General features: G+C 38.7%; 1 protein-coding gene across 2 annotated transcripts in view; it reads right to left on the bottom strand.

Annotated features, from left to right (window-relative positions):
* SPIDR (scaffold protein involved in DNA repair) overlaps positions 1 to 20,025 on the bottom strand; it is a 195,817-nt gene that overhangs the window by 29,145 nt on the left and 146,647 nt on the right. The gene's annotated exons all lie outside the window — the stretch shown is intronic.

The raw sequence follows: 20,025 nt of genomic DNA, 5'->3' as shown, positions 1-20,025 counted from the left end.
CCAAGTCCTTTTAAGTCAAGCAAAGAGATGGTTTCTGTCAGACATGGGAATCTCAACTCCCCACATCCCTGACCACAGATTTCCATTCCTTTGTGGTGGCACAGAAATGGCTAGGACAGGAAACTGATCTGACCAAAAAATTCTGTAGCCAAATCATCAGCAGCAGCAGCATAATCTGAGTTTCTTGAAAATCAACTCTGTAAAAGTAAACTCCTACTTGCATGAAGTACTGCTTCTAGGCAAGGATTTATTTTCCTTGAAGCTCCCACTCCAGCTGTCCAGTGTATGCAGCACATACAGGAATCTCAGGTCACATGATAGGAGAATGGTCATCTTATGACCATGCTCAACGCAGAGAAGAACTGGAGGCTTTGGAGGCTTCTATCAGTAATGTTCTCATTCACACTGGGAATACATTCACACACACTGGGAATACACATTGGCATCACAACGGAACGCAGAGCAGCAGATTCCAAGTGCCTTTGCTCTGTCAGGTTTGTACAAAAGAGCAGACAGACACTATTTACTACACTTGCTCGTAACAGTGTCCAGAAGGTAGTCACAGTCTCTCTGCAACATGCATTTAAATCACTTGGAAGTCACAATTTCATTAATAACCCTTCAGATACCCAACTGCAGACTAAGAGAGAAATATCCCAGATCAACACCATGAATAGAAGTTCACAAACACATTCTCCCTGCTTCACTACAACTTTAAAACAGTATCAATGAATGATGGCAAAACTTTGAAATGCTATAGGTGTCTGAGGGACAACTGATTTTCCCATTTAATGACTATCATGAAATCAGCAGTATCCCACAACAGACTTAGCACTGCACTTGGAGAACTACCCTCCTGTTCTTTGGAACTGGTTCTGTTCTTACGGATTTTGTACATGCTGTCAGCATCACTGACAGTAGTTCAGCTGCATTCAGAGCCTATTGATTAATGACCTTAACTTCCTTACCAGTACTCTTTTTTCCCTTGATTTCACTTTATTCCAAGAACAGTGCATTTGGATTATTTTCCCATGTTGCAGAGTTGCTCTCATATTACAACAAATGTTCTCACAAATTAATTTTTAGCAGGCAGTCTAACTGTGATTAAAGCCAACAGCTTGTCCCATTACTTTTCCCCCTGCTTTGAACCTCACTACCACGATGAAAACTCACATCAAAATTATGAGACAAACTGCAAAGCCAAAATGAGTATCTGCCCCCCAGGAATTCAGCATTCATGTTTTGTGCACATCTAAAGGAAATACCTTTTTTCATAAAATTTTGATTTGTATCAGTTAATAAGGTTAAACATACCTTTACCAATGCCTTCTCAGCATGCATAGTACTGAAATGTTAAAAAAGACAGGCAACATCTCCAATTTAATCAGTGGTGCTTGTGCAGGGAGGAAATACGTGCTATCTTTATTTTTGGGACAACAGGATGTAACCCTGTGTAAGACCCTTAACTTAAAAGATGGGTTTGGAAACTGAAATGTCTCAAGTAAAATAGCAGAGAACTCACTCCTGGAGAGAGGGGTAGCAAGAAAGCCAGTAGAGGAACAAATGTAGGAGATGCAGACTAAGGAAGAGGTGAAGTATGACACATTGGTAATAGCAAAGGGGGAGAAGATAGGGAATGATAAGAAGTGAGGCAGAGTTTAGCTTGCTTTTTTTTTTTTTTTTTTTTTTTTTTTTTTTTTTTTTTTTTTTTAATGTAATGACACAGTAAGTCTCATGCAAAAGCTTGGGAAGATTTTGTTAATTTGCTAATAGCCAGAAGCAAGGATGGGGGCTGGAGGAAGATGAGACTGATTGCTCTGCATTATTTCTATGATTGTGTTGATCTTTAGGACAAAATGTCTCCCAGTAGAAATCTGGAGAGGATTACAGGATTAATGCCATGCCCTTCTCCCAGTTAGTCAATCTTCATGGGTAAAGGGTAAACCCTTCTTTTACTAATAAGTTTTTATGCATGAAAAATTCTCTCTCTCCATACTGCTCCCTTTTATCAAGCAGCTGACTTTCTGGAGAGGTAAGGGCGATGAAAACCTTCTCTATTTTCGGTTCACCTGCAGCCTCCTCAGCAGCTAGGGGAAAAGAGTAAGAAAAGGAAGATCTGCCTGGAGAGGAGATGTGAGCACAGGGAGGCCAGAGCGGACTGATTACACAGACACTGCCTTTACTGAGTCTCGGGAAAACAAACAGCAGAAATTTGTCATGAGCAGATCTTAACCAACAAGTAATTGTTTTAGCCTTGGGTAGGAGGACAATTGTGTGGCCCAGGGCAGCTCTTCTCCATGAGAGCTAAGCTGAGCAGTACAGCACGAGGAGCAGGACAGCCAGGCAAACACCACGACCTTTGCAGCACTCTGCACAGACCTCCTTAGCTGCTCTTTCTTTGGAAGGGAGTGAAAGGGGAAAATGGGAAAATGCCTGAAAACGAATTGACTTGTATTAGGTCTGATATTTGCCCATGCTTTATCTTAACCATCCATGAGACAGCTGCTGCTGCTTTGTTTGTCAGAAGGACTTCTTATCTCTGTGAGGTGCGGTCCTAGCAGAGGCATAAAGCACACGTACATAAACACACACAAACAAAACCCCCTCTCCCTTCATCACCAGAGGCACAACACTACCTACACAACTCCAATCCAGCAACTTGTCTGGTCAAGTCTCAAGGTGGAGCTGATTAACTCCTGTTAATATGGCTCAGATTCAAACTGTAACCTGCAGGACACCACCCTACCTGGGTTTCATTTATCCCTACCTTATGAACTCCTTGCATTCACCATATCCAATTGAAAAATCAAACTCACAGCACAGGGACAACTGTCCATCTTCCCTGTTTTAACACTAACATTTTTCTATGTAACACTAATATATATATATATATATATATATATATATATGTATGTATATAAAATATTACTTTCATTTAATACTATTTTATATATATAATATACTATAATTCTATTTAACATTAGGATTTCTCTATTAAAAGCATATAGTAACTCCCTTCATGCTCCCTTTTGAAAAAAAATGTACCCACTACAGCCTTCTTTGGAGAGACAAAAGATTTAGAATTTTCTGCTTAAAATCCATATCATTTGCTGTCAATAAAAAGTGAGTGAAGCTCTACAGAACACAACTATGGATTGAGTGCTACAAATACAAATGAATGATGAAGGTAACTATCTCCTTCTCTGCATAAGTTGCAGAGGCACAAAGGTACAGAGGAAAACACAAGCACCATCATTTCCAGTTTATAAGGGGAATGTCAAGCTGGAATAATAAGCTGGAAGAAGAATCCTGGTCCAAGTACAGGCATTTCTTGCACCCAGCCTGATGCTATGTTTGAAGCACTGACATGAACAAAATAAGAATACTTTGCTTTGAAAACTGGAGGTTTAAAACTACTGAAATGTACAGTTTGTGATCATGTATATTTTTATTTGGCAACAGTGGAAGGACCCAGAAGGAAAGAAAGAAAAAGGCAGCTCTGGAGTGCTGGACCTGGCAGAAGTATTGGTGGAAACTGCACATATGATTGGAGTATCACCAGGGAAATGACCTAGTCTTATCTCAGCATCTCAAATAGAAAATATGTTGCAGAGGCCTCTCTGGTCTCAGGAAAGGAAACTTATTTTTGCAGACACCTCCTAACAGAGGATTTCTATAACACACTTGCAAATACTCACTACATTAACTATACCAAGTCCCCCACTTTGGATTTTTCTTGCTTTTCATTACAATTTTTATACATATGTCAAAAAATGGAGTGAGAATGTAAGTTATAAGATAACTGTTGCTTATTTTTATTCACTTCCTTGAATCATCACATAGCTCAACACAAACTAGAAAATCAAATACCACTTCCACAAGGTCTTTCCTGATTCCCTGCCTGCTGATTGCTTTTTCCATTTCTTCATTCATGTTAATCCTTCCACCTACTATTTTCTGCCTGTGGCCTGAAGAAGCAGCACTTCTGTGGGAAACAGCTTTTGTGCGTAGGAAGAGACCTGCATGAGCCAAGCATGTCAGCAGAGCTACCTTTTTAATGCAGAATGTGCTCGTAGAGAGCAGGGCTGCACAGCACTGCAAATGTTCCCACTCAAAACATGGAACACCACCTGCCTGGTGGGAGCTACATGCAACTTGTCAGGAATTGGTGTAGCACGAAAGCCAGCTTTTTGTACTTGCCATGACAACCACAGCTTCATTTTTTTTCTGCAAAAACCGTTTCTATACAAAGCTTTCACGTGACACCATGTGAACTTTTTAAACTCTCCATCTGACACTGTCTCTAAGTGCACTTTTGAATGAAACTGCTGATGTGTGTGTTTTATTTGTACATGGAATTTTTCTCAAAAGTAAACAAAACATTTAAAACCATAAAATGACATTCCTGACATTCACTCAAACACGATATAGAGCCTAAGCTGTAATTTCAAACAGTTACAGAGTTGCATTTGAAAAATATTTTCAGCATCTTGGATAGCTTCGCTTATATCAGATTCCAAAATGAATACTGAAGTTGTTCTACATCCACAGTTTAGATCCAAAGTAATGATGCCATGTAAGTCAATTTTTATAGTGATATCTGGTTTGGAAGACCCAGAGAGTTAAGGAAAAATAACGTCTTAAGTATTGCCTAAAAGTTTGTATAAAGGCTAGGCCAGAATGGAGCAGTAAGGCCTTCCTCCCTCCAGATCCCCCAGCATCTCAACCCCCCCATGGGACATAATTTATGGTCCTTCTGCTATGATCCATTCCATACAGCTTGTTATGCAAATAAAACCAATTCTGAGTGGTAACAAAAAAGCTAGCACATCAGATCACCCCAGCATGTTTCACCCACTGTGCTGTTAATTGTAGTTGGTAAGAAAAATAATGATGCACGCCCTCCTCAGGTTCTTCAGTGTACCATTACTTCAGCATGGAATCCCATCACAACCCCTTGGTTATTTCAGTATACAATTCAGAGAGAATATTATTTTCCTGCATGTTGCAATTTACTAATCAAGAGTAAAAATGTATATTTAAGAAACTCACAGGCTCAGTTGAAAACTGCAAGTCTTTCTTATGGATGATGTCCAATAGAAAGATTATGTTCCAAATATAACAGGTAATTACCACCCAGTCATTTCAAGTACTTATCTGTGAATCTGAGGAGGGGTTCTTTGTTTATTTTTTTAATCTCAATACTTTGTAATTATTGTTTTGGCATCCAAGAATTCCAACAGTTGGTGGGGTGCTGCCAAAAAGATCTTTTCTTGCAAGGTGCTCAGCACCCTCCTTTCCAAGAAAATCAGCATTCAATTGCTGGTTCTGGCAGTGTTTCACATCATTTTTGCTGCGCTATGTTTCCTCCACGCCTCAGTTCCTTATACGTAAAAATCAGAATAAAAGTCCTGTCTTCAAAGGGTGATCTGAGAGCAATAGCTGAATAACATGATTGTATCTAGGAGGGCTGGTCTACAAAGCCTATTATGCGTGCTAGATGCCATTTGAGTTAGGGGAGGAGGCTATATATATGTATGTGTGTATCTAGAGAGGAAGGGTTTCCTTGCAGTATCAACTCATTTCTTTCACGCTGCGAGACTCAGAGAACTCTCAACGTGCCCTGCAGAGCCCACAGTGAGGGCTTTACAGCATCTGGAATGAAGCAAGAACACAGTAGCAGCGGTGCTGGGGTCCCTTATCTTTCAAGACTGTATTGTTTGTGGATTCACCAGATTTACTTCTGAACCACAGAGAACCATGAATGGGATCCTGGAAGATTTTATTTTAAAAACAAAAAATCAACATGCAGTGAGTATCAAAAAACTCCTTGCCCATTTCAGCAGGCACAGATGATCCTAAATCGCATTCTTGGTAGTGTAACACTGCTCATGCATTTCCTACGGCATGTGAAAGGTAAATGAAATATAGCAACCCTGCAGGATTTCTTACACAGCTGTGGCTGTATTAAATAAGACACTCTGCTGTGTCAGTGCCACATCATCCCACCGAACTAGCAGAAAAGCATAACATTCATCAAAAATCAAGGGCAGAGCAAAGAGCCAAGAAGAAAAGCAGAAGTGCAGTCTTGCCAGGGCTCCCTACCCAGCAGAAAGGCAATTTTCTGCCTTCTAGCAGGGCCTGCCGTTTGTGTTTTTCACTCATGCTGTTTTCCTCTACCCCTTGTTAGTGGCTGCCTGTCCTAGGTGTGTTTCTAAATGAGGAGAGGGAGCGTGTTTGTGTGTGCGCGCCGTGTGTTTACAGGAGTTATGGTAGCAGTTCTCAGCAGTCCACTGAGAGTTCTAGGAAACAGCCCCTGTTGTTTTATTCTCGGTCAATGTCAGCTCATGTCAGGCAGTAAAGATCACACAGGACAGCCCTCTCCATCTCGCAGTCCTGGCCGGAGGCCTCAATGGGAGAGGGAAAGGGAGCGAGCTGCGAGTGGGCGGAGAGCCTTCCCAGCACTCTACCAACCACTGCAGGAGGAATTATGATAAACACCACTCTGGAAACCAGATACAACAGTACATTGTGTTCTTCTTCGGAAAAACAACCCGACTTCAGCTCACTTAAAGTAAACAGTTAATCCTGTTTATCTTTTTTTTTCTTTTTCTCGATGAGTTGTTAACAGAACAATCTCTTCTGCAAAGCAAATAAGAGATCAGTCCCTTAAATTCATACAGATTTTTTTCTTTCCCCTAGAAAAAAAAAAAGCAGTTTGATATGTAAACTTTCTACTATCAGCAAACACTGTGGAATAACAATCTTTCTTGGCTTAAACTGGTTTAACAAAGCGATGCCAAAACTGAATGAAACCTTTCCCTCACTTACATATTTTATTTTGGAAAACTTAAGTCCCAAACAGAATGTTCTATTCATCCCTTTTAACTATTCCATTTCTGAAAAGAACAAGCAAAACTGGTAAACCAAAAAAAAAAAACAAAAAAAAAAAACCCACAAAAACCCCAAAAAACCCAACCACTCCCCCCCCAAAAAAAAAAATCAGGGTATTTGTTGTCCTTGCCACTGGAGCACACTGTGCCTGGGGAGTAGAGATCAGCTACTGAGCAGGGGGGTGGCTGGTCCCAGGTTTTCTCTGAGAGGTGAAAAAAGAGGAATCAGACTAATTGACTGCAACTAAGGTAACAAACTGTTATCCTTCTTTTCAAAATTTATGCCTACTGTGCAAATTCGTGGTGTCCCTGACTTCCAATAATAAGGGTGATAAATCAGAAAAGCAGCTGGAATTGATTATGTTGTTTTGCTGGAGTCACCGCAGTCTACCTATTAACTACTTCTTATTGGGGACCTCAACCCAGTCCACTGAAAGCTACAAGATTTCCCAGAGGGAATTTTAATTTTTAGCACTCAGGAGTTTAAATAGTTCTGAAAGTCAACAATGAAAGTGTGCTTAACATCCTTGGTCAGTAAAGTTTGTTGATTTAGCTATTTATAATTAAAAAAAAATTGAAAAACTGTAAGAGAAAAAAAATATTTCTCTGTTTTATTTTTACTCATTTTGCAAGCTCTGAGATCCTGTGTTTTCTGTGCAAATGATGATGATGTCATGAAGTGCAAAAATGTAAATTCACGTGAGTGAAAGTCTGATTTTCAGATTTTTGAAAGAAATAGTTTACATGCAAAATTTTTATATTTTTCCTGTTTGTTTTTTTTTTTCCCTTGAGTTCTTAATTTAGTTTGCATTTAGTTTTAAATCTTTTGCAGCAGTTGCTGCATTTACTCTGGTGAGCTGTAATGTGACAGAGCAGGAAAAAGCAGAGCTATTTCCCATTGCAGAAGGGAGGCAAGCTGGGGAAGCAGCTGTCAATGACTGGGGCCAGAAGCCCAGAGGAGCAGCCTCAGGACTATTCCCTCAATCCACCACTTAGCCCAGCATGGCCTCCAGGGAAGACTGGAAGAGCCAGTGTTGGTAGGACAGGACTGCTGCTGAACACTTCATCTTGCTCCAGGTGCACCCTGTCATTTAACCCCCACCCTCCCAGTGCTGCACCTGCACAAGAAAAGCATGGTTGTCCCCTCATGATCGTGGCTTTGGCCTGCCAAATTTGTCCCCAAACTGATGGACAGTCCACAGCCCTGTCTATGAAGGATCCAAGTTGCACCAAGGTGCTGCAGCTCTGCGCAGGGTGGGTACTGGCTACAGGACTGCAGGGAACAGGCAGCAGACTTTGGTAAAACCTCTCTCTTGGGAAGCCAGAGAAGAATGTGGTGGTCCTACAGTCTCTACTTTTTGGAAACTCTTGGGCATAGGAGAAGAAAGCAATAAACCTAAATCATTTAGAGTGCAGTTGTAATCCATGTACAAAAAAGACCCTCGTGTTTGACCTGTGGTGGTTGACCACCATCACAGTTCCTTCAGGAGGGAATGGATCATCCAAAAGGAATGCAGATGAGAGGTGAATCAACCGCAGATCGTTAGGAGATGACATAACAGTAGGAAGAAAATGTGGAAGGTGAAGGAGACAAAGATGAGGAGGAAATGTTCTCTGGTATCAGCTCTTTGCCACTTCCTTTCTTACACCTTGCTGCTCCCCATATCTCTTTTAGTTAGGGATTCAGAGGGGAATTTCCAGTCTGTGGTAACACTAGTATTATCCCATGGATGACCTACAAGAATTACTGAAGGAGCACTTTCCCCAGATACACTGGAATTTCTTGCATAGGAAATTATGGACAGAGAGGTGCAGATGGCAGCAGTTCTTCCAATTTTAAAATTAAATAAAGTTTATTTGCTATTTTAAGCTTCTGTTTGAACTTTGCAATACGTGAAATCCTATTTTCAGTCACAGGCCAAGCAAAGCTCTATAAATTACTTTTACATAAGCAGTAGCTTTGGGCCATTATCTAAAGCTCACTCGAATTAACACCTTTCCATTGATTTCAATGAGATTTATTTCACACTGCATAGCAGGCAGAGAAAATATCTGGGCAGCAGCAGTTACATTCCTTCATCTTCATTTCATTCAATCATTCATGCAAATTCCATGCTTCTTTTTTAAACAATCTAAACTGAACACCAGTCAAGGATCAAACACTGGAGAAATTTTATAAGCACCACACATAAATTTTATTGTAATTTCAAGGACTAATTTTTAGCAGAATCAGAACTTGGAATACAGCACAAAATACATTTTAAAAAATCTTAAGTTAGTCACATTCCCTCCTTTTTGTTTGTCTATTTTTTAAATTATTTGTTTGTTTGATTGTTTTTGGTGGCATTTGATTGGGCAATTTTAAAACAGGCACAGAGAACCTCTCACTTCTTTCAGCACTTTGGTTATCTTCAGATGTGTAAGATTTCAAATATTATGTGGGCTAGTGAGAAGTGTCCTAAAATAAAGTCTCTGCTAGAGCATCTTAATCTCAATCACCTTGTACAGATGATAGTCTATATTTTATTTTATATCTCATGCATGTGGAATACTATTTAATTGTAATGGCATAATCAGTAATTACACTGGATTTGATATAAGAACCCTGATCAAATACTGAGAAACTACGTGCATGGTGTATTTGATTTCTTTTTCTCACTTCCCAATGCAAAAAAAAAATCCAATTCTGAAAATAAGAACCTGTTCAAATATCAGTACAGCATAGTTTGTTCTCATCATTTATGTTCCAAGGAAAAGAAGAGAACAGGACCGAATCTAATCAAAACTACAGGAAGTGTTTAGAGACACAAAAGGTAATAGCATAAATTAGAACTGGATTAGGGCCCTTAGTAAACCTATCTATTCATGCCAAAAGAGGTGATTTAATATTCTGTGGTTAAGATTCTGGGTTTGTGTCTTATGCAAAAGACTATTAACAATAACACATTGTTCACCTACTACCATGCTGGTGGTGTTACAGCCTCTGATGTGATTCAGCACAGACACTGCTAAACATTTGGATTTTCCTGAGCTGTCACCCATTGCAGGCCAGCAGGAGATACAACATCACAGCCAAGATAACAAGATAACTTCTGTCTTTAAAACATGCGGTTTCCTGTTGATACTGTTCTGTATTGTCACATTTGCTGTCTTGTCCTCTTTTCCTGTCACACATTCCTTCTCTAATTAAGTCTTCAGGGTACTACACGGAAGAAACATTAGGACGGGCGCTTCTCTGTGCCGGCAGAGCGCCTGAGATCAGGGTACACGCCCTGATCTTCACCGGAGCATCAGTATCACAAAAGCAGATCAAAGCTTTGGTGTCCCCGTTTAATCATCAGTCGCTGCTGCTTACCCTTCTAAACCACAGGCAATAAGGGTTGCTATTTGTATTTTCCGAGTACCGTCAGCAACTTAGCAGTTGCATTTATCCCTTCCAGGCTCTTCACTTGAGTAGGATCTCTTTGTGCAGAAGGGTGTCAAATCAGCCTGTGAGGCTGCTCCTCCAGCCTGGCTCCACCCTCATCCCCAGAGCAAAGCATTCGGGAACTATTAGAGGGAGGTCTGGAGGTTGCTTTAAGGGGGTTCCTTCCCACTGGACATGTGATTATAGGACACAGAGAGCCACCAGCATATGAAAATGACAAAATTTAAATAAATATAGGCCGTATTTTCATGCATTGCCCGTTGTCACGGGACACGCTGTCCATGGTGTTCTCTCTCTCCACTGCCAGGTAATGTGAGAAACCTGTGGTTTTGGATCACCGTGACACTATGTAACTCATGTACTCCTAAGGTGAAGCATAAAAAGACCCTACATTTAAATACTGAAATATGCTAAAACAAAATTGACAAAGCCTCCAATCAATACTCTCGAAAATATGAGACAAAATGCCTACATTTAAAAAAAATGTGCTTTCTGATCACCCACTTTCAAAACATGTTTCCTAAACTCCACTGCTGCAAGAAGTGTGAAAACATCAATAAGACAAGAACACAAGAAATGAAAACATTGTAAGTGAATCCCACTTGGATAAATTTAAGCATTTTGCTTTACCAATTTTAAAAAAAACTAAGCTAAAAAAACCTAACCAAAGTGGAATTTCTAAACAAGTGGTTTCAGAGTAGGAAAATGGCATTGTTTCAAAACATACCATTTCAGCAATTTCACAACTTTTCATTTGCTTGTACAAGCTTTTCATAAGAAGTTTCCATTATTTTACGAGTTGATCTGACAGAAAATTATTTCTTTGAAAAATTCCCAACCATTTTTCCTAGAAATATTTTTCAAATCTCTAATGTAGTAACTATTCATTAACTTTCAAGGCTTTGTTTTGACAAAATGTATTTATTCAGCACACCAAAGAATAATTAACCAGTATGCCTGCGAGTAGAAGCAATGCTGAACAGTGAGAGACAGAAATGCAACATAAAGATTTATTTCCCCTTCTTCTCTAACAATAGCTGTAGAAATACATTTGAGCATATGTGCTGCATTTGGCTCGGGTAAAGTTCATTTTATTCAGAGTAGCTGGTATGGGTCTGTGGTTTGTGCTGGAAACAGTGTTGATAACACAGGGATCTTTTAGTTATTGATAAGCAGAGCTCATTGACTGCAATGCCTTTTCTGCTCCTCACCCCACCCCACCACTGAGGAGGCTGGGGGTACATAAAGAGCTGGGAGGGGATAGATGACCCCAACTGACCAAAGGAATATCCCAGATTATACAGCATCATGCTAAGAAGGAGAAAGAGGGGAGAACACTCATAATGATGCCATTTGTCTTCCCAAGTCACCATCACCCAGGATGAAGCCCAGTTTTCCCTGTGATGGCTGAACAACTGCCCGCCAATGGGACGGGGTCAATGTATTCCCAGTCTTCCTTTGCTTGCATGAGCAGCTTTTGCTTTATCTGTTAAAGTGTTTTCATCTCAAAACATGAGTTTTCTCACTTTTACTCTTCTGATTCTCTCCACCATCCCACTGTTGAGGGATAGAGTCTGTGGCTGTGTGGGGCTTAGTTGCCATCTGGGGTTAAACACTGACAGCACATAACTTTTCTCTTAAGCAGAAGAAAAGCTCTAGGGAAAGCTGTAACAAAGCTGGAAACCTCTCTTGCATGTTAATTTTAAATTTTGGAGCTTACACAAAATAAAAGCAAATTTCTGAGTTTATATCTCTTCCTGACTATTTAAAAAAAGCCTGTTAAAGCTTAGGAAAATTAGAAACCTAGTGGGGGAAAAAGGTAATCTTCAACCTTAGAAAGAAAACCCAAAAAAGTTTGGATCCTTTATGGGAAAACCATAAGGTTGAGACTGCTGGTGCCATTCCTGGAGACTGAACATGGCTAAGCTGTCTTCCTGGGGGGCTACCAGGGTGGGATTCAGGCCCTGATCCTGAAGAAGGTAACATGAAAACTGCATTCTGCCTTTATATGCACCTGAAACAACGGTACTGGGCTGGGTATGGGACCAGCAGCCTGCCTGGACACCACTGGGTATTTGAAGGAAGTCAGTGGAGAAGCCTAGTGAGCATCATAAACCTCATTCCAACCTCCTCCAACCTCCTCCATTAGCTTTTCTTATGTGGATTCTGCTAGGCTTGAGGCAGTGCTGACTCCCAACAGCAGCTGCAGGATCTGATCTGGATTTTACAGTGTAACTGCACCTATGGTTTCCAAAAGTGGTTAACGTGCATTTCCAGTGAAAAGGGGGAGAAACACTCATGAGAATTTTCTTGGAGAAAAGATAACTACAACCTGTACCTAACCCAACTGGGATGTATCATCATCACTAATTTTAATTTCAAAATGGCATGAACCATATTTCACTGATCTTTTTAAGCTGGTTAATAGGTACTTTTAACGGCAGTCCCACAAAATATAAAATGTTTCACATACAGAACTAGATTTTAAATTGTTTTCAATTTGTATGGAAGTTTAATTCACTACAAACATTCCTTTCTTGACCAAAAAGTTATCTACAGCACACACAAAAATTTATGTTCTCGTAGAACAAAAAAATGTGATATCATCTGATTTGGGATGAAACACCAAAAGCACATTTAATTTCACCCTACAGTGGTTTAATTGGAATTCATAACTCTATCTTTCCCCATTAATTTTCCCCTTCTCCCCAATCTACTATACTACATGTACTTTTCATTACTGCATATACTGACCTTTGTATACCTACCTACTGAACCCAAATTTCAATATGAGGTATCAGTGAAAGATTCCCAGTATTCCTCATTTTTTCATTCCACACGTGAACACTTGCTTTAATCCTACAGCTGGTGTGTTAATGTATTAATACCCTTACATAAACAGTGTATTCTTTGTATATTTTATATTATAATTTTGAATAATTATTAAATTGTTATTATTAAGTGGAAAGAGCTGGGACCAATCAACTTTGTAAATACAGCTATGTGAACAACATTCAACTGACAAAGTGGCAAGAATATTTTGTAGACGTCAGTTACAGTTCCTTAGTAGGCAATACTTACTTTAGCTAAAAAAGACCAGTTTACAAAAGATTATGGTGAGCAGGGTCGGAAAAGGAAGTGAATAGAAGTTCTTTCTGTTCCACATGCACAAGTCAACAATGGAGGAACAGAAATCTCATGGCATGGATGCAGATTTGTCTTGGGAGCTCTGGCAAACTTCTCTAGTGTCAGCACTTATAAACCTTAGTAAGAAAGCAAGCAGCCACCAGGTGCCAGAGGGAAACACTGAAATTATTCCAAAATGAGGTCATAGGAACAACTCATCATTTCCAAACAACTACTGCAACAACTAGATAGAGGGTGCTGGTGATGGCCTGGAAGGACATACTCTTGGGAAAAGCACCATCCTCATCACCTGTATTTTTGCTTACCTGAAGAACAACAGGGACAATTTGTCTACTTCAACAGCTCCTACAAGGTGCTATTTATTCGGGTTTAGAAACACACAAATGGAAACTACTGTTATAACTGCTATATTATGATAATTACCACAATGATCCTCTTCTTCTACTGACTCAGTTTATTGAAGCTGCCAGAAAAGATTGCCTAACTGTGACCACTGCTTAGGAGTTAAGAAGCGGTTCAAACTTTGGGTATTTGCAGTTGCAGAATGGGTTGCACCATTTCAGAACACAGTTGGTGAAATGGAATAACGGGGGAATGCATCCTTTGGATATTAAATGCTTCCTAGTTTTCTTATCTGCAGGTTGATTTCAGCAGCATTAAATTGAAAAACAATTAAATCATCAGTATTTTCAAAATAAGTTATCTGAAGCCTACACTGGGCAGAAATAAAATACCAGGTATTTACACAACACACAAAACCAGCTTGGAATCTCATCACAGCTGCACACAAAGTGATGCTCCCAGAAAGCAAGAATATTATTTTTCACACTGCAGTAGCATTTTCATGTACAGTAAGAAACTTTCACACAAACTTTGCACCTCAACAGGTTTTAGTTAGAAGTTTTCCTGAAATACAACCCTGACCAAAAGAGAAGCCAAGGAATGCTCTTCATTTGTCTTTCCAAGTCCTTCCCAACACCTCTTTTTAATCCAATCAAATTACAATGATCTGTGATGAGGTCAGTTTGCAGTATGGGGTAAGACACAGAAGAATGCCATGTGAAAAGAAAGAACAACATCTACTATCTCTGATGACTTAAGGCTGTATTAATCTAAGTAAAACTGCTCAAAGAAAACAGAAATCAGACTTTGAAATGCTCAGGGTCAGAATACTTGGTCTGCTTACAAACAGACAAAATGAACTTCCATGTTCTACTTGCTTTGTGTGTAAGATTGTTGTATTAAAAGACTGAAATTTAACATAGGCAATCTCAGGACACAGGAAACTTTTCACATTGTTTTCAAATTTCTAGTTGAGTAATGAAAGAAATATTAACTCTCCACCTACACTTTCCCACAAACTAAACTTTTTAATGACCAGATTCAGCTACGAAAATATCCCAACTTCTCATAGCGTGCATTTGAGTGCTGTGTAGATTTCAAAATCATTTTTGTCTTCTGCAACTTGAAATTATGTCCACTGAAGGATTTTTCTGTAAAATCATAAAATTCTGTGTTTTTCATGATGCACAAGAACAGCAAAATTTTAAACTAAACATTTTTCCTTATGCAAATGTAGATGCATATACACATCCATGGAGGAAAAAAACCCATATATGTATACATACTGAACTTGAAATCAGTATTTTCCAGGTGGTATCAACAATGAGGTTAACATCCACAAACTCAAAATTCCACAGATTTAGCATCCACAAACTAAAAACCAGTTTCATGCCAGAAAGTAGAGAAACTAGATGAAGGATTTTCTGCCCTACACCACAGATTCCACAGTTTTAAGCTGTCCCCTCTCCTCCCTCATAACTGTGATGGCAAAACCAAGTTGAGACAACACAATAAATCAGATCAGGGAATTGATTTGCCTTAACAAACAAATTTCAGATGCAAAAATGAAGTTATTTACCTGCAGTACTACATGCAGCTCTGAAGATCCCAGCACAGGAAAGACATGAGACCTGTTGGAGCAGCTCCATAGGAGGGCTACAAAAATGACCAGAGGGCTGGAGCACCCCTCCTATGAACACAGGCTGCTGAGACAATTGGGATTGATCAGCCTGGGGAAGAGAAGACTCTGGGAAGACCTTATTGCCTTTTAACATTTAAAGGGGGCTTATAAGAAAGATGGGGACAACTTTTTCAGTTGGTTTTGTTGTGGTAGGAAAAGAGGTAATGGTTTTAAGTTAAAAGAGGGTAGATTCAGATCAGATATATGGAAGAATTAATTTTTTTTTTTTTTTTTTTACAAAGAGGGTGGTGATATACTGCAACAGGTTTTCCATACAAGTGGTAGATGCCACATCCCTGGAAAAATTCCAGGTCAGGTTGGATGGGGTTCTGAAACACCTTATTTAGTTGAATATGTCCTTAGTCAAGGCAGGGTGGTTGGATTAGGTGGCCTTTAGAAGTCCCTTCAATCCAAACAGTTTTATGATTCTGTGGTTTTTTTGGCATCAATTTGCTGACTTAGCATCACAAACAGCTGTCCCAGCTCATCTGAATGGGCACCCTGGCATGTAGTGGCAAAAAGACAGCTCACTGGGGTGAGGAAATCTGGGGAGATAGACATGGAGTCAGATTAATTTCAAAGCAGATTAGAGAGAGAGAATAATTTAGCATGGATTTCCTAATGAGAGATCATAGCTTTGTCACGCCCAAGATGAAGCATAAAAACAAATGGGCTTTCTGCCACTGGTTGAAGGTCCATCACAATCCTCCTGCCTGAAGCATTTGTCTTTTGGCTTGGTTTTGATGGAAATATTGGTCTGAATCCCCACAGATTGGGGGGATTGTTATTCTTGCAAGAATAACACTTGTAAAAATAATTTTTACACAAATGATAGCACACAATGTAACATTAGAAACAATATTGCATTTTAATTTTGTAACTGCAGAAGAGACAGGCAAATTTAAAAATGCAAGCTTAACCTAGCAGGACCAGCAGAAACACTTCAAAATCACTGAAAGCCAGTCTAATGGAAAACATGTTTGAAACCCTAATAAAAAGTTTACTTTTTTGCATGTTTTAAAGTCCATTTAGTCTTTTCAGTTTGCCAATGTGCATTTACGACTGTATGCTACAAAAACACACAAACACATAATCTAATTTCCCCAGCAGAATCAGTTCACTAACAACGAATATGTAAAACAGACTTCAAAAGTGAAGTTCAGGCTTTCAAACTCAAATTTCAATCTGTGTCCAACTGCCAACTACACTTCTGACTCATATTTCTTCTCATGTATCTTCTGTATAGTTTACCGAATTTATTCAATTTACCTAAAGATTCAAATGTGGATGCCATTTAATAGTTCACTGTAGTGATTTTCTATTCTACCTGTAAATCAGTTTTATTTAAATAATTGTTTCAAGATCCTTCAGTGACATCTGCAACTCTTGAAATACATTGGAGTGAGAAATTATTATGTTCAAATGAACATATTCACTTTAGTATTTCCTTTCCTTGGACTGAGGCTGATCAGCTGGTAAATTAGACTGTTACGAACATTGTTTCCTTTGCCTTATCACTTCATACTTGCAGGAATTAAAATTAGTTTTTATTTTCATAATGACCAAAATAGTACCTTTTTAAGGAGAGAGTGACAAACCTAGTACATTTTCTTGCTGATATAAAGGGAGGGAAGAAAAAAAAAAGAAATAATGTTTGCTGTTTTTAAAGAACTAAATGGATATAAACTGTCAGACTCTGGGTCATCATTAAGCACAGGCCAGAGCATTGGCACGAATGACCGTGTTATGAAGCCTACAAGCTTTATTTGGTTTCTAGTTCACATTCCTGTAGAGTGAGACATTCTTAATTTGGGAGAACTACGGGTAAACATTTATGGGAAAAAATTATTAAATATTTCCTTTCACAAAGGTAGCAGGCAAAATAAAAATAAAAACAACTCCTGCACAAAATACTAAGGGTGGCCTTTAACTACCAAAATTCAGCAAAGCAAATGAGGTATCTATGTTCATTTCTGACAGGCACTTGGGGCTTTTACTATTGAGAGACCAATCTTCCCTCTGCCATTTACCATTCACAAGCTGCTACTACATTTATTTTCAGATTGGAGTAGTATTACCCATATGTGAAAGGGATATCCAAATAGTCCAGCCCATCATACGGAGGTCATAGTAATTCATATACAATTGCACCTAGATTTAGCATTACAGAAGTGAAAACACTTACAAGATAATGGTACTTACTACACCACCTGATGTAATACACAACTACTGGTCACTTCCCAAATCTCTCACTGAACTCCAGTAGCCTTTGAGAGCTGTTTGTTGCAATTCAGTTTATGAGACAATATTTTAAATGCTCTTGCTCCAAAGAACTCTTGGAATAATGAAGACATCTGAATATTTTCTTTCTAAATATGAAACATGTTCTGCTTGCAGAAGATTTCAGAATTTTAAACAAATATAAAACACAGTTTATTCACCCCAGTGAAAGAAGACATCCTGTAGAGGGGTCTGAGGCTTGAGTGGACACGGCAATTTCTGCTGGCTTTAGCCCTCGGCACTACAACTCATTTATCTAAGTCTGAGAAATCCACAGGAACACCTAGGAACACCTAGATCAGATGTGTTTTGATCAGTGTGTACAGAGAGCTGAACCTTATCCTAACTCTACAAGCAGGAACATGCTGGTCTGACTGTACATGGACCAGGGATATCAAAGCTCTCTTCCTCCTCCAACCAAGTCAGATACAAACATTCTCTAGAGAAAATTCAATGGCACGCACACCACCCCTGCTGCACTATGAATTTTTTGTGATTTTTAGCTACTGAAAATACAGAAGATTGCCTCCTCTTCCTTGTATCTATAAAATGATGTGTGGCTCCTGGCTTCTTAGGAAAGGTGTTCCTCTCCTGATCCCTCACTAATTGTCAAGACCAAAGTCAAAAAGTTTGCACTAAATAGGCAAATCTTTGAGAGCAACCTGGTAGCTCCTTCCAGTCAGCGTAAAAGATGAGGTTGATTTTCAAAATTTTATCATGATTGTGGTAAGGCCAAGTTTTTATTAGTACTTCCAGTATTTGATGCAATTTCCTATAAACTCCCCAATGTAGCCCAAAAATAATCTGGGGCACCATCAGTATAACAAAACCTTGGGGGTATGTTTTTCTGAAATGTCATGCAAACATCTAGAAGAGTTCTCTTTGTGGTACCACCTTAATGGTGTCACACCAGAAAAGGAGAAGTCAGCAACAATAAAGCAAATTTTGCTTTTCAGATGTCCAATGGAACAATACGCCAAAGATTTAACCTTCCAAATTAACAGGCAACAGATATTTAGCAGAATTAGTTTCACAGCACTGTCTGTCACCACAGCTATGCATGAAGATGTCACAGAGCTTGGCCTTTGAGGAGAGAAGAAAATAACTGAAAAACAAGACCGACAGGAGGAGAATAAACTACTTTTTCCTGGGAAGTGAGCTATGCTAAATAACCGATCCTTCCTGAAAAGCCTCCAGTATCATACTTCTTTGACTGTTCACTAGTTAACCTGCTGCCTGTCAGTGAAACTGGGAGTATTTATCAGCTGGTACTATTAGTCATGTGACTTCAAATATAATCATATTTATTAAAAAAAGTTGGTGTAGTAATTGCAGTTTCTTACTCATGAGGGATAAAACGCTGCATTCCACTTCAGCTTATTGAAAATTTCAGGACTATGTTAACTGTTGCCTAATATATTTAAATATAGCCAAATTAAGTAATTTTTTTAAAAATTAAAAGATTATTTGTATGTGGCTTACTATATTTCTTCTAGGAAACAATAAAAGGGTAAAATGCCCTAACAAAGAATCAAGATATTACAACATGGTAAAAGAGATAATCCTACCTGATTGTCACACCTTTAAAATTATGTATAAGGAGTCTTTTATTCCCTGGTTTTTGGAATGTCAAGCAACTCACAAATAATAATCTGGACCTAAATAAATATATGCCAGTTAAAAAAATCCTATATTTATTTAAAGCATTAAATTAATCATTACTTCAAGTATTCAAATGGCAGTATCTTTCCTCAGTTTCTTACCTAACCTCTCTTTTATAAAGGTAACCTCAGACTATGCCAATAAGCTATCAGCAGTTTTTTCTCAACCTGTTTAAAACAGTCACCAGACAGTTTTAAATACTATCAGAAATGCTTAATATTATTATATTATGCTAACTTAAAGTAAGAAGCTATCTGTAAGTCAGGAAAAACTGAATTATCAGAATTTTTTTAGTATTCCCTTAATGCAATAACCTCAATTCCTGTATTTTGTCATTCTATCAGTAACATCAAGATTTTTCAGCAGAGTTACAACAAGCAAAAATATGAAGAAAGTAAAAAGGCCCTGGTAATACAATCAAGACTTAAAACCCCCTACATGTTAAAGAGTTTGTTTCTTGGGTTTTTTTAAATAAGAGAAAAGTACTGTCACTTGGGATTCACTTCTCCCCTTCTTGTAACATACCTAGATAAGCTTAAAATGTTCTTTTATTCAAGAGAGGGTTCAGTTACTTATTAAGAATTACTTACTCT

The sequence above is a fragment of the Vidua chalybeata genome, chromosome 1 (assembly GCF_026979565.1).
Source record: "Vidua chalybeata isolate OUT-0048 chromosome 1, bVidCha1 merged haplotype, whole genome shotgun sequence".
NCBI classification, from domain to species: Eukaryota; Metazoa; Chordata; class Aves; order Passeriformes; family Viduidae; genus Vidua; species Vidua chalybeata.
The sequence above is the reverse complement of the archived record's forward strand: the minus strand, read 5'-3'. Positions and strand labels throughout refer to the sequence as shown.